General features: G+C 42.5%; 1 pseudogene; it reads right to left on the bottom strand.

The window, feature by feature from the left end:
* Smt3h1-ps (SMT3 suppressor of mif two 3 homolog 1, pseudogene (S. cerevisiae)) lies at positions 13,353 to 14,945 on the bottom strand (annotated as a pseudogene).

The following is a 15,158-nucleotide window of genomic DNA, read 5'->3' as shown; positions in this document are numbered from 1 at the left end:
TGTTTGCCAAAATATTACATTTAGATTATAATAAGAAAAAAAAAGAAACAGTTATTTGGCCATAAACAAAAAAAAAAAGAAATTTATTCTTTTCAGGAAAACAAATGGAATTGGAAGACAAGTTGAGTGAAATAAAGCCATAAAAATAGACTTTGGCATCCAGGGCTTTCTGTCCTATTTGTTACAATTGTTAAAATTGATGACCTGATAGTAGAAGAAGGGTTGTTAGAGCCTGGGGAGGAAACCAGCAGGAGGTGGACCCAGCCCGGGACTGGGTAGGAGAAGAGCGAGGAGACACAAAGCATGAGAGGTGCATATATTGAAATGCCACGGAGAACTGATTAATTTGTACAGCTAAAAAAATAAATATTGAGAATTATCATAAAGAAACATATCCCTGTATGTAATATCTTGCTATGAAGTCCACTTGTATGATATTAACAACCATTTCATCTTTCACTTGTCTACTGATTACATAGCATCTAAAAGTCCATGTATAGTGTCTTTAGAAATACAGACTTTTGTATCCATTGCTCTGTTGAGGGGCATCTGGGTTCTTTCCAGCTTCTGGCTATTAAATATGAGGCTGTCTCTTGTGAGACTAGGCCGGGGCCTAGCAAACACATAAGTAGATGCTAACAGTCAGCTATTGGATGGAGCACAGGGCCCCCAATGGAGGAGCTAGAGAAAGTATCCAAGGAGCTAAAGAGATCTGCAACCCTGTAAGTACAACAACATTATGAACTAACCAGTACCCTGGAGCTCTTGACTCTAGCTGCATATGTATCAAAAGATGGCCTAGTCGGCCATCACTGGAAAGAGAGGCCCATTGGACAATCAAACTTTATATGCCCCAGTACAGGGGAATGCCAGGGCCAAAAAAATGGGAATGGGTAGGTAGGGAAGTGGGGGGGAGGGTATGGGGGACTTTCGGGATAGCATTCTAAATGTAATTGAGGAAAATACGTAATAATAAAAAATATTTAAAAAAAAGAAATACAGACTTATATGGTTAAGTTCACTGAGGCAACTAAGGGCAACAGCAATATCCTATCATTGGGGGAGGGAGTAGTTTCTTGACTTCTTTAATCAACAACACTAAACGAAGAGGGGTTTCCCACACCTGGCACTGGAGATCTTTTTAGATAGTATATGGTTCTTGCAGGAGTATTATTACCCCAAGTAGTGTAACACCATTAATTCGAAGAAGCTTAAAATTCCTATTGTATTAGAGATTTCATGGCCTACTTAGATGAGCATGTATTTACTATCTAGAATATTCTGGATCGGTTAAATTCATTAGTTCTATATTGTACTTTAACTTTGCAAAGTCTTTGCTGATTTTTAGTTTGGATGAAAAGTGTTGGGTGTTGAAGTCACTATAATAATAACACTATTATTCTATCAAGGTTTACCTGATTTCTCATACTATATAGTTTTTATGCTATAAAATTATTTGGATATTGTCTTAGTCAGGATTTGCAATCCCACACAAAACATCATGAGCAGAAGCAAGTTGAGGAGGAAAGGGTTTATTCAGCTTATACTTCCATACTGCTGTTCATCACCAAAGGAAGTCAGGACTGGAACTCAAGCAGGTCAGGAAGCAGGAGCTGATGCAGAGGCCATGGAGGGATGTTATTTACTGGCTTGCTTCCCCTGGCTTGCTCAGCTTGCTTTCTTATAGAACCCAAGTCTTCCAGCCCAGGGATGGCACCACCCACAATGGTTCCTCCAACCTTTGATCACTAATTGAGAAAATGCCTTACAGCTGGATCTCATGGAGGCATTTCCTCAAGGGAGATTCCTTCCTTTGTGATAACTCCAGCTTGTATCAAGTTGACACACAAAACCATCTAGTACAGATGTTATATGAATTTTCCCTTTATCAATATATAGAAGCTGTCTTATCTCATCTGGGTGAATTTTGGCTTATAGTCTATTTTACTAGATAGTTTTGCATAACTATTTAATCAATTTACTTCCATCTTTTGACTTAGTCTGTCGGTATTTTGGCTAATAATGTTCATTTCTTGGAGAGAATAGATAGGATCTTTTAAAAAAATCTAGTATTCAGGTCTGAATCTTAAAGTTGGAAAGTTAAGACCGCTTGAGGTGGGTTTTGAGGGCAGTTTCTGTAATTGTGTTAATTGTTTTCATGAGATTCGTTTGATTATTGTTTGTTCTTTTCTTTCTCCTTATTAACACTAAGAATTTTCTGGTTCATTGAGTTAGATGTTATTGATTTGGCCCTGTTCGACATTCCCTTTAATTAGGTTTCTTTCCTGTGTTGTTGTGCTTGTTCCCACTCTCTACATGGCTTTAATATCATCTTCAGAGCCACCCATCTCTGTGCTTGTCTTTAAACATTTTCATTTTTGCTAGTTCTATTTAAACAAAATAAAGTAAAATATAAATAAATATGAAAACAAGCATAATGAAGTCATACAAGCCATGCCAATAGAAAAATAAAAGAATTCCAAAAGAAAGCATAAGAATCAGAAACCCACTCATTTCCACATTCATGAGTTCCATAAAAGTACTCACAGAAAACTTTAGTGTAAGAGTAGAGGGCCTGGCTATGCTAGTCTTAAAAGAGAGTATCGTTAGATATAGCAATTTTGGTTAATAGATATTTGCTTTTAGAGTCTGTTATGTATTTTCCCATGGCTGTTGCTGAGATACACAGTGTTATTTGTGTCATTTTAAGCATGAGGTTTCCATTAAAGTTAAACATCGTGTCTTTGCTTTGAATTTGTGACATCTTGACTATAATGTGTTGTGGAGAGATTCTTTTCTATTCTTGTCTAGTTGGTGTTCCAAATGTTTCTGATGATTTAATGTCCAACTCTTCCTCTAGATTTTTGAATATTTCCAGTGTTATTTCTTTTTATCACAATAATTTCCAATAGCACCCCCAGTTCAGGACTAAAAGTTTAAAGAAATGAATCTTTACGGGATAGTTCACATTCAAACCACAATACTACTTCATTACTAGTTGTCAAAGATGGAATGAATCTCCCTGGACACTGGAACTATAGAAATAGCAATCTAGAGAGAGAATGAGTAGGATGTGGACTTGTGGACAAGGATTGTATACAGCACCAGAAAAGAGATGTTTAGGAACCATACAAGCTGTGGAGACTGGAGCAAAATATAGTGTAAATCCATACATGGCCCCAAAAAATTCAATTAGATTAAAGAATGATGGAAGGCATAATTTCAGAGATCAATAAGTACAGGAACTTGAGAAGTCAGCTAAACCTGGAACAGTCTCCCTGATAGGTGCAAGAATTCTCAGACAAGTGACTTCTATTGTGATTTGGTTACCTCACTCAGGATGATATCCTCCAGATACATCCATTTGCCCAAGAATTTCATAAATTCATTGTTTTTAATAGCTGAATAGTACTCCATTGTGTAAATGTACCACATTTTCTGTATCCATTCCTCTGTTGAGGGACATCTGGGTTCTTTCCAGCTTCTTGGCTATTATAAAAAAAGGCTGCTATGAACACAGTAGAGCATGTGTCCTTATTACCAGTTGGAACATCTTCTGAGTATATGCCCAGGAGAGGAATTGCTGGATCTTCTGGTAGTTCAATTTTCTGAGGAACCACCAAACTGATTTCCAGAGGGGTTGATATGCACTCACTGATAAGTGGATATTAGTCCAGAAACTTAGAATACCCAAGATACAATTTGCAAAACACAAGAAAATCAAGAAGGAAGACCAAAGTGTGGATACTTCGTTCCTCCTTAAAATGGAGAACAAAATACCCATGGAGGCAGTTACAGAGACAAAGTTTGGAGCTGAGAAGGAAGGAAGAACCATCCAGAGACTGCCCCACCTGGGGATCCATCCCATAATCAGCCACCAAACCCAGAAACTATTGCATATGCCAGCAAGATTTTGCTGAAAGGACCCTGACATAGCTGCCTCTTGTGAGGCTATGCCAGTGCCTGGCAAATACAGAAGTGGATGCTCACAGTCATCTATTGGATGGAACACAGGGCTCCCAATGGAGGATCTAGAGAAAGTATCTAAGGAGCTGAAGGTGTCTGCAACTTTATAGGAGGAATAACAATATGAATTTACCAGTACCCCCAGAGCTCGTGCCTCTAGCTGCATATGTAGCAGAAGATGGCTTAGTCAACCATCAATGGGAGGAGAGGCCCTTGTTCTTGCAAAGAGTATATGCCCCAGTACAGGGGAACACCAGGGCCAGGAAGCAGGAGTGGGTGGGGAGGTGAGCAGGGCAGGGGGCAGGGTATAGGGGACTTTCGTGATAGCATTTGAAATGTAAATGAAGAAAATATCTAGTAAAAAATAATTGTGAAAAAAAAAAAGAAAAGAAAGCAGATAAAAACAGGGAAAAAAGACAGAAGGAAAAGTCTGGAAATGAAAGAGTTAAACAACCAAATTAAAAAAGAGACAACACTTGTGGCCTGGATAAGGAAGGTTGATAAGGGAGAGCAGGTGTGCTTTGGCCCATGCCCAGAACCAGGACCCGGAGGTGGTCCATACCCAAACCTATATCATCTCTGAACTCTTGAGATATTTGAAAAGGCTAGTCCTGCTGAGCAACAAGATAACCAAAATGAAGCCTGGTGAGGTTCCAGTATTGACAGTATTACAAACCCAGGGATCTCAAACCAGACCAATGACTCATTCAAATGAACATTTGCAAGTGCAGATGTGTGGACAGAGAGTTATATTGTGGGACACAAGGTGACATATTTCAGCTTCTATGATGGGATATTTTCTATGCCTTGTTTTATTTTATGGTGTGTGTGTTTGTGTGTGTGTGTCTGTCTGTGTGTGTGTGTGTGTGTGTGTGTGTGTGTGTGTGTGTATGTGTTTGGGGGGAAAGTTGCAATGGCAAAGGGTGATCATGATAAGTTGGACTGGGGTGCATGATGTGAAATTCACAAAGAATCAATAAAAAGTTAAAAAACAAAACAAAATACACTTGCAAAACAACCAAATAAAACACTGGGGAAAGCACTGTCAACAAATAAGACCAAACAGGGGAATGTTGGAAATAGAGGGTTGAGCAATACATTCTGCCTTATATAAAGAAACATAGTAATAAAGTTGCTTGTCCAAAAGCTCTAAGAACTGAGACATTAAAAAAAAAAAAAGAGCTCAGACATGCATTAGAATTGCTAGTTGAAGGAGACATGGGGTAGAAGGGGCTCTTATAAAAATCAAAAGGCACAAGCAATCTACTTATTTTTTTTATATTTAAAGCATAATTCCACTCTTATTCAAAAGGCAGTTTTATTTAAACACCTGGTTTTGTTTTGTTTTGCTTTGTTTGCAGCATAGTTTTGTTTTACTTACTCACTTATGTCCTGCTCACTGTCCCCTCCCTCAATCCTTCCCCATCTCCTTCTGAGAGCAGGTGGGGCTCCCCTAGGTAGCGGGCCCCCACAACACACCCTGGCACTTTAAGTCTCACCAAGTCTAGGTACTTCCTCTCACACTGAGGCCAGACAAGACAGCACATCTAGTAGAACATGTGCCAAGTACATGAAACAACTTTTGAGATAGACACCACTCTAGTTGTTTGGGACCCACATGAAAGCCAAGCTTACATCTGCTACATGTGAGCAGGGAGGCCTAGGTCCAGCCTGTGTGTGTTCTTTGGTTGGTGGTTCAGACTCTGAGAGTTCCAAAGGTCATGTTTGTTGACTCTATTTGACTTCCTGTGGAGTTTATCCCCTTCAGGGGTCCCCACAATCCTTCCTCCTATTCTTACATAAGAGTCCCCAAGCTCCATCCATTGTTTGGCTGTGGGTGTCTATATCTGAGTGAGTCAGCTGCTGGGGGGATCCTCTCAGCACATACACACTCCTGTCTGCAAGCATATCAGTGTCAGGGATTGGTTCTCGTCCATGGGATGAGTCTCAAGCTGGGCCGGTTATTGGTTGGCCATTCCCTCAGTCTCTGCTCTCTCCTTCATGCCTACATTACTTGTTGACAGGATAAATTTTTGGATGTAAGTTTTGTGGGTGTGTTGGTATCTCTGTTGATCCACTGGGGTTACTGCCTGGCTACAGGAGGTAGCCTCTTCAGGTTCCATATCCCTCACTGCTGTGAGTCCCAGCTAAGATCACCCCCATTGACTCTTGGGCACTTCCCATATCCAGGTCTCTGTCTCATCCTGGAAATGCCCCTCCTCACCTTCTCACTCCCAGCAGTTGTAGATTTCCATTCATTTTCATGTCCATCTAGCCATCTCTCCTGCCACTCCCACATGTGATCCCAAACCCCCCCATTCCCCTACCCATCCCTCTCCTTCCCAGTTTCCTTCCTCCCTCTGCCTCCTATAACTATTTTATTCCCCCTTCTAATTAAGATTCAAGCTTCCTCACTTGGGCCTATCTTCTTATTTACCTTCTTTGGATTTCTGGAGTGTAACATTGTCTTAAGGTTTTACTGCTGTGAACAGACACCATGACCACGGTAACTTATAAGAACAACATTTAATTGGGCTGGCTTACAGGTTCAGAGAGAGGTTCAGTACATTATCATCAAAGTTGGAGCATGGCAGTGTCCAGGAGGAGCTGAGAGTTCTACCTCTTCATCTGGAGGCAGCTAGAAGACTGACTTCCAGGCTGCTAAAATGAGGGTCTTAAAGCCCACACCCAGTGCCACACCTACTCCAACAAGGCCACACCTACTACAAGAGGGCCAAGCATATTCAAACTACCACAAACATGGTACTTGTATTTTATGGGTAAAGTCATTTTATCAGAAAATTCCCCAAATACACAAAAAGAAATGGTGAACCAGAAGAAAGTGACACTTAAACCTCCACAGAAGTACAGCCAGAGAAATACCACTTGTGATGGTTTGTATATGCTTGGCTCAGGAATTGGCACTATTAGGAGGTGTGACCTTGTTGGAGTGGGTGTGTCACTGTGGGTGTGGGCTTTAAGACCCTCACCCTAGCTGCCTGGAAGTCAGTCTTCCACTAACAGCCTTCAGATGAAGATGTAGAACTCTCAGCTCCTCCTGTACCACACCTGCCTGGATGCTGCCGTGTTCTTGCTTTGATGATAATGGACTGATTCTCTGAACTTGTAAGCCAGCCCCAACTAAATGTTGTTTTTTATAAGAGTTGTCTTGGTCATGGTGTCTGTTTATAGCATTAAAACCCTAACTAAGACAGAAGTTGGCACCGGGGACTAGGGTATTGATGTGAGAGGCCTGACCATGTTTTGGTTTGGAAGAATGTGGATTTGAGGGATTTGAGTTTGGAAAGCATTGGAATGCTTTAAGTGGGGCTTAATGGGATATCCTAGAAGGAATATGGAAGACTTTGTTGCTATGAGTGATTTGAACTGTGCAGACCTGTCCCAAGAGGTTTCAGTAGAGAAGAATTTCAGTATGTGGGCTGGAGACTCTTTTTGTAGTATTTTGGGGGAAGAATGTGGCTGCTTTTTGCTGGAGTCTGCCTGAGGCTAAAGTGAAGAGATTTTTATTAATTGCTTTGAAAAAGGAAATCTCAATACAACCTGGTATGTATGGTTACTGAAGTTCACTCTTATGAAGAGCATTTTAATGAAAAGGAACAAGTAGAGAAAATAAAAATATAAAATATATGGTTCAAGTATTAAAGGGGCACCAGAAAGTGAAATGGAGCCTAATCCTGTGTCCCAGGAGATAGCAGATTAAAGAAGTGGGACTTTGGGTCAAGTTCCTACCCAGATAAATTTGGATCCAGGCATGGCGGTATATACCTTTAGTCTCATGAAATAAAGCCAAGCAGATCTCTGAGTTCAAGGACATCTTGGGACACAGAAAGTTCTAGGTGAAGAAATGTTTAAGTTCAGGCATGGTGGTACATATCTTTAATCCCATGTGACAGGCATGCAGATCTCTGAATTAAAAGTCAGTCTACAGAGCAAGTTCCAGGTCAGCTAAGATTAGGCAGTGAAGAAGCTGGAAAACTGAAAGCTGGTGATAATGCAATATAACAAGGGGGCCAAGTTCCAGCCCCAGGAGCCAGCAGAACTCAGCAGCTTTGGTCATTTGGCTCTGGCTTTATAGTCAAGAGGAGAAGAAGACTACTGGGACAAATGGTGCTGGTCAACTGGAGTTAAGAAATCAGTGGTGATTAAGAAGAGACCACCATCATTGAGGTCAAATCTTCTGGAAAGTGTTTTCTGAGAGCACAAAGAGGCTGTGTTCCAGAGATAGCCAAGGTTGTACCTCATGCTGAAGATATACTTGGTAATGTGTAAGAGTCACCCAGGTGGTATTGGTTTTTATGGCATGAAGGATTCATGAAGTGCAGCTGAGACTCAGCACTGTGAGAGTCCATAGAAGGCCATTGGTGAATGTGCAGCATCAGTTGCAGTTGATAGCCCAGGACTGAAGGACTCAAGCAAAGAATTTGAGGCTTGATACCCTGAAGAGAGCCTATGAGGAGCTATTGATGAGCCTAGTTGCAGCAGAATCATTGATGCCAGTTCCATGGGATGACCACCAGGAACAGCAGCAGAAGTAGAATGGATCAACCTGAGCTTAGAGTGCTACAGAGGACAAAGCTGAAGAAGTGACCCTAGCCCTTTGGAAGAGCCCAGAAGATCATGTGTGGACCCTAGACATTGCAAAAAGAAGCTGTAACATTGACGTTTTGTTGGAGATTCCAAGATGTTCAAGATGCCAAAGCCGTGGGATATCTGCTGAGGAAAGCTACTAACAGGCAGTAGAAACAGCACAGGAGAAAGAAGCTTGTTGCAGTCAACAAAGATGAAAACGGAATTGGAGATCTGAAAACCACTTTGACATCAGCCATAGAGATGAGGAGTTTGGAGTTTTCCCAGCAAATTTCCTTTCTTGCTTTGGGGATTACAGTTAAGTGATTGGATGAATCTCAGAAGAGACCTTGAACTTTGGACTTTTAACATTGTTGAGACTGCTATAGACTATGGGGACTTTGGAAGTTGGACTAAATGTATTTTGCATTATGGCATGTTTAGGTATGGCCCTTGTATTAGTCAGGGTTTCTATTCCTGCACCAATATCATGACCAAGAAGCAAGTTGGGGAGGAAAGGATTTATTCAGCTTACATAGATTTATTCAGCTTCTATACTGCTGTTCATCACCAAAGGAAATCAGGACTGGAACTCAAGCAGGTCAGGAAGCAGGAGCTGATGCAGAGGCCATGGAGGAATGTTCTTTACTAGCTTGTTTCCCCTGGCTTGCTGAGCCTGCTCTCTTATAGAACCCAAGAGTACCAGCCCAGAGATGGTCCCACCCACAAGGGGCCCTTGATCACTAATTGAGAAAAGGCCTTACAGTTGGATCTCATGGAGGCATCTCCTCAACTGAAGCTCCTTTCTCTGTGATAGCTCCAGCTGTGTCAAGTTGACACAAAACTAGCCAGTACAATTGACCCCTTGTCAACTTGACACACAAACACATCACTAGTAAGCCTCAACCCTTACTTTCTTATTTAACCCCAAGATCTAAATAACTTTAAAAGTCCCACAGTCTTTACATATTAAAAGTTCAATCCCATTAAAAGATCCAATATCTTTTAAAATTCAAAGTCTTTTAAAAACTCAAAACTCTCTTAACTGTGGACTCCAATAAAATACTTCCTTCAAGAGGGAAAAATATCAGGGCACAGTCAAAATCAAAAGCAAAAATTAAACTCCAGCAGTCCAATGTCTGGGATCTAACTCATGATCTTCTGGGCTTCTCCAAGGGCTTAGGTCACTTCTCCAGCCCTGTCCTTTCTAGCACGCAGCTTGTCTTCTAGGCTCCAGCTGCCTGTACTCCACTGCTGCTGCTGTTCTTGGTGGTCATCTCATGGTACTGGCATCTCCAAATCACTGCATGATCCCTTCAGTCCTGGGCCATCAATTGCAACTGAGGCTGTACCTTCACCAATGGCCTTCCATGGCCTCTCACAGTGCCGAGACTCAGCTGCTCTGCATGACCCCTTCATGCCTTCAAACCAGTACCACCTCACTCATGATGCTGCCCTCCAGGTCCATCTATTTGCCTAGGAATTTCACAAATTCATTCTTTTTAATAGCTGAGCTGTCTCTTGTGAGACTATGCTGGGGCCTGGCAAACACAGAAGTGGATGCTCACAGTCAGCTATTGGATGGATCACAGGGCCCCCAATGGAGGAGCTAGAGAAAGCACCCAAGGAGCTAAAAGGGTCTGCAGCCCTATATGTGGAACAACAACATGAACTAATTAGTAACCCCGAAGCATATGTATCAGAGGATGGCCTGGTCGACCATCAGTGGAAAGAGAGGCCCATTGGTCATGCAGACTTTATATGCCTCAGTGCAGGGGAACGCCAGGGCCAGGAAGTGGGAGTGGGGGGGGGAGGGGAGGAGGGTGTGGGGGACTTTTGGGATAGCACTGGAAATGTGAATGAAGAAAGTACCTAATAAATAAACAAACAAACCAGTACCACCTGGGTAACTCTTACACATTATTAAGTCCATCCACAGCACAAGGTACAACCTTGGCTATCTCTGGAACACAGCCTCTGTGCTCTCAGAAAACACTTCCCAGAAGATTTCACCTCAGTGATGCTGGTCTCTTATTTTGTGGTTTGTTTGGGTTTTTTTTTTTTTTTGGTTTTTTGTTTGTTTGTTTGTTTGTTTGTTTTTTATTAGGTATTTATTTCATTTACATTTCCAATGCTATCCCAAAATTCCCCCACCCACTCCCCCACCCACCCACTCCCACTTCTTGGCCCTGGCGTTCCCCTGTACTGAGGCAGATAAAGTTTGCACAACCAATGGCCCTCTCTTTCCACTGATGGCCGACCAGGCCATCTTCTGATACATATGAAGCTAGAGACACGATCTCTGGGGGGTACTTGGTAGTTCATATTGTTGTTCCACCTATAGGGTTGCAGATCCCTTTAGATCCTTGGGTACTTTCTCTAGCTCCTCCATTGGGGGCCCTGTGATCCATCCAATAGCTGACTGTGAGCATCCACTTCTGTGTTTGCTAGGCCCCGGCATAGTCTCACAAGAGACAGCTATATCTGGGTCCTTTCAGCAAAATCTTGCTAGTGTATGCAATGGTGTCAGCGTTTGGAGGCTGATTATGGGATGGATCCCCGGATATGGCAGTCTCTAGATGGTCCATCCTTTTGTCTCAGCTCCGAACTGTGTCTCTGTAACTCCTTCGATGGGTGTTTTCTTCCTAATTCTGCTGGTCTCTTCTTAATCACTGCTAATTTCTTAGCTCCAGCTAACCTGCATCAATAGCCCCAGTAATGCTAACATTTTACTTTAGTAGTTCTGGTATCTTTATGTATCAAAAGATGGCCTAGTCGGCCATCACTGGAAAGAGAGGCCCATTGGACACGCAAACTTTATATGCCCCAGTACAGGGGAACGCCAGGCCCAAAAAGGGGGAGTGGGTGGGTAGGGGAATGGGGGGTGGGTGGGTATGGGAGACTTTTGGTATAGCATTGGAAATGTAAATGAGCTAAATACCTAATAAAAAATGGAAAAAAAAAGTAGTTCTGGTATCTTGTTAATTGCAGCTGATTCTTCAGCCCCAGCTAACCAAAACCACAGAAATCTTCACAATCCAAAATAGCAATGGCCCTGAAATGAGTCTTTAATTTTCCCTCTGAAATTTCACAAACCAGACCCCCATTTTTCTACACTGTTCTTAACATTATCTTCCAAGCTCCTACACAACATCTCACAGAGCTCTTAACACCGAATGGATCTTCTAGCCCAAAGTTCCAAAGTCCTTCCACAGTCCTCCCCAAAGCATGGTCAGGTTGTCACAGGAATAGCCCACTATGCTGGAACCAATTTTTCTTAGTCAGGGTTTCTATTCTTGCACCAACATCATGACCAAGAAGCAAGTTGGGGAGGAAAGGATTTATTCAGCTTACATATTCTATACTGCTGTTCATCACCAAAGGAAATCAGGACTGGAACTCAAGCAGGTTAGGAAGCAGGAGCTGATGCAGAGGCCATGGAGGAATGTTCTTTACTGGCTTGTTTCCCCTGGCTTGCTCAGCCTGCTCTCTTATAGAACCCAAGAGTACCAGCCCAGAGATGGTCCCACCCACAAGGGGCCCTTGATCACTAATTGAGAAAAGGCCTTACAGTTGGATCTCATGGAGGCATCTCCTCAACTGAAGCTCCTTTCTCTGTGATAGCTCCAGCTGTGTCAAGTTGACACAAAACTAGCCTGTACAGCCCCCATAGACTCATGTGTTTGAACATGCCTATAGGGGCCAGGCAGTGGAATGTGATGGCTTTTATATGCTTGGCTCAGGAAGTGGCACTATTAGGAAGTGTGGCCTTGTTGGAGTAGGTATGTCCCTGTGGGTGTGGGCTTTAAGACCCTCATCCTAGATGCCTGGAAGTCAGTCTTCCACTAGCAGCCTTCAGATAAAGATGTAGAACTCTCTGCTCCTCCTGCACCATCCCTGCCTAGATGCTGCCACACTCCTGCCTTGATGTTAATGGACTGACTCTCTGAACCTGTAAGCCAGCCCTAACTAAATGCTGTTTTTATAAGAGTTGCTTTGGTCATGGTGTCTGTTCACAGCAGTAAAACCCTAACTAAGATATGGGTCTATGAAAATACCAAGCACAACGGAAGGCAGCTCATGACAATGAATCCTGTACTGCAAAACTAAAATACTCAAAGATAAATTATAGTAAAGAAGAATAAAGGATAGCCTTCATCATGAGAGAACTGGAAAAATATTCTTCATGAGAGTTATGGGTGAGTGAATGAGATATGGGAAGAAATCCATACTGTTCAACATGATAAGCCATGTATAGTATTAATAATGGAGGAAAACTGCAACCTATCAGGTAAATGACCATCAAAACCATAAAGATAGGCAAATTTCCTTTTAAAAATACTAAAATATAAAATGACATTATTTCCTCTTTATCTTTTCTCCCTTCAACTACTCCCACATACACTACTCTCTACACTTACCCTTCAAATCATGGCACCCTCTTAAAAATAACCTTAGTCTCAATTCACCAATTAAAAGATGCAGCAAATTAGATTAAAACATAGAACCAGGGCCAACAAGATGAATCCGAGTGTAAAATTGCTAGCCATGCAAGCCTGGTCTTTTGAGTTCAATCATCAGCATCCACAGGAAAAAGTCAGATGTAAAGCCATGCTTTTATAATTACATCACTTCTATGGAATGTCAAGACAGAAGAATCATCCAGAAGCTCATGGACCAGGTGCGATGGAATATATTGAGTGACAAAAAAAAGAAAAAAAAAAAAAACTAGAGAAAGCCTGCCCCCAAAATATGAAAGGAGATAACCAACTACTATTTTTTATAATTGTTCTTTTTTTGACAGAATACCAAACTATATTTACTGTTTACAATAGTAAAGGACAACAGACGATGTACAAACTGGTAAATAGACACAACAGAGCCAACAGACATCCCACCCAGGCCCACGCAGCAAACAGGAACAGGAACATTTTCCTCAAGACTCTAAGCAAGTGAGAGATGGTAGGTCAGGTGACTATAAAAGGCAGAGATGGCCATCAAGCAGCAATGGATCCTCACAGAAGGATGGCAGGCAGGAACTATGGACATTGAACTGACCCCACAATGCGGAACCTAAGCCACCCACTGATGTGTCACTTTAATACACACTTGGAAAGCTGCACAGCACAGTCCGTGAGAATGAGGTCACCTTTCCCGGGCTTGCTTTTACAACCACACTTGAAAGCAGGTCTCTTACACAACATGGATGAAAACGTGATACTTAACCAATAACTTCTTATACAGAAACCATAATTATGTATCGAAAGCAAGTACTAGAAGAAATCTGAGGCCACATTCAATTCCCAAATGAGACAGGACAATTACTTTCTTCTACATTATAAAAAGGGGAGAGAGTGGGTTTCATTGTACCACCCTTACCCATGTACCCATTACCAGTACCGAGTAGGAAGTGGGCACGTGCAGGAGCACCTGGCCACAGGAGGAAGACCCCTCACGGGTTTTAAGAAGCACTGGTCTTTCTTTTCCTTTAACTTACCATATGCTTGACAAAGCTCAAATTTACAGTATCTCACATTTTTTAATATTCTATGCCTACAACAAACAGGTGAAATTCTGCCTCTATGCCCCTCTCCACATCCCACAGGCATGCCCATTGGGTAATATGACCACAAGTTCTCTCTACCTGATCAGGACAAGTCTCACCGGAGGAAACCACAGTTCTAGGAATTGGACTCAGGCCATAGGGTGAGAGTCTACATTCAGACCCAAGTTTGGGGGAAAAAATGTTAGGAACAGGAGGGAACAGAAATGAAAACAAAAACAAACCCCAAAACCTCATGCCTCATTTCCCCCAAACCAAACCCTCCTAGCGGCCACATTATGTAATGCTCTTGCCCCACAGTGTGGTCTGTGTGTAGTTCACTCCAAGCTCTTTGGAAAAGGAGAGCTTCTGCTGACTCTTGTGTGATTGGTGTGGCTGCATGGTCACCGCTCAATACCACAGATCAGGACAACGGTTGGGTGTGGGGACGCTCCCTCAGGAGGCTGTCCCCCCTGTCTGCTGCTGGAATACTTCAATGATGTCCCCATCCTCCATCTCCAGCTGGGCTGGAGTGTCTGTTTTATTTATTGGCTGTCCATCAAACCGGAATCGAATCTGCCTCATTCACAAGCCCTGCCTCTCACAGTAGGCCTTCATGAGCTTGCTCAGTGGGGTGTGCCTCTTGATCTTGAACTGTACCACTGAGCAATCCTGCCCCGCCACTTTCAGGTTGATATGTTCACTTTGTCTTCACACCCTCCGGGCTTACCTTGGGCTTCTCTTCCGACAAGGTTACGCAGCAACAGTGGTGGCAAGAGCAGCAGGAACCAGAGGCAATGGAGTGGGCGAGTCATGCTCTCTGCCCCGCGGCTCTCCCTCAGCAACTGTCACAATTGTTCTTTATTATTGATAATTTTATTGATAATTCCATGTGTGTATACAATGAAATATAGTTATACCCCTCAACTCTTTCAATATACCTATAACAAATCTCCTTCACAACTTAATCTCCTCTCTCTCTCTCTCTCTCTCTCTCTCTCTCTCTCTCTCTCTCTCTCTCTCTCTCTTTCCTCCATCCCTCCCTTCCTCCCTCTCCCTCTTC

This window comes from Mus musculus, chromosome X, assembly GCF_000001635.26.
Source record: "Mus musculus strain C57BL/6J chromosome X, GRCm38.p6 C57BL/6J".
NCBI lineage: Eukaryota > Metazoa > Chordata > Mammalia > Rodentia > Muridae > Mus > Mus musculus.
This window is presented reverse-complemented; position numbering and strand designations above follow the sequence as displayed.